The sequence below is a fragment of the Topomyia yanbarensis genome, chromosome 2 (assembly GCF_030247195.1).
Source record: "Topomyia yanbarensis strain Yona2022 chromosome 2, ASM3024719v1, whole genome shotgun sequence".
Taxonomy (NCBI): Eukaryota; Metazoa; Arthropoda; class Insecta; order Diptera; family Culicidae; genus Topomyia; species Topomyia yanbarensis.
The window spans coordinates 213,377,998-213,379,191 of record NC_080671.1 but is presented as its reverse complement, the minus strand read 5'-3'; positions in this window follow the sequence as shown (position 1 = coordinate 213,379,191).

Sequence of the window (1,194 nt, the reverse complement as noted above, 5' to 3'; positions counted from 1 at the left end):
GCCTACCACCGAGAAAATTTAAAATGAAGATATTAAGAGTTCACTTGCTCATGCTATTTTAAAATTTATGAATTACCTAGTGTACGTTGCGTTGCGTTGCGAAGCACGATGCTATTCGTAGATTGCATACTAACGATTATCATGTTGCCTATAGGTAGCTCAACTCATCTTGCTTGTGAGATAAATGATCGAGAATGAACTTTATCTCTTATGAGTTCAGTAAACCAATAGCATGAGAATCGTTATTGCCGGCCACGACCATCTTCACCGATACTTAGGATAGGGTAGGAAATGTTGATGTAATACCTACTTAAGGAAGGTCCCCGACTCAGCGACGCTTCCATAGGTATTACGGAGTTGGATTGAAGGACAGGTACATGTCTAGGATTCGCCACAAGCAGCTAATGCGACCACAAAATGAATATGTTTTATGCGGTGGGATGGTTAATCTCCGAGTACACGTATACTCACAGCAAAAAGATATTTAGTTATGATTTTGCTTGTATTTAAACTCTGGATAGCCGGCCATCGAGAGTGATTTAGTTTTTCCCTAAACTACAGCAATTTGAACAACTCTAAACAGCCGGCCGTAGGAGTATTGCTAAAAGCGCGAGCTAGTCTGATATCAATATTCGTTTGAGAATTGGGTAGTAGGAACACAAGTCATGATTATTTTTAATATGCACTTTCATTGTTTTGTCTCTACTAACGATTGAACAAAATGCGATCAATGTTTGCGCGGGTTATTATGCTGACTGAACTACACTTTGAGCGGTATAAAACAAGCACTACCCAAGTACCCAAAACAATGATTAAATCGTGCCCTCGATTTTTGTTCTCAAAGTATAGTTGGGCAGAATGATCTTGACTTTTCGCGACGCTAGTGCACTGAAGTGTCGTGTGGTTGAGCCCAACTCAGGAAAGATTTTTAGGCTTCCATTATTGTTTTGTAAGCATTTGATTTAATTTGAAATAGTCAGATTTGGCTGAACTGTCTGACTACTAAATATAATGTTAGAGAAGCTTTTTCAATCCTTGGAGTGGCTAGAGACTAACAATACAACTCTATAACGTTCACGATAGTATGCACTATTATTAGCAAAATAGCGAAATAACGTTGTATACCATGTTTACACTACAGAGTTAAAACATGTTATAATAATTAGCAACAAGAAAAATGTCATCGAGATAGCG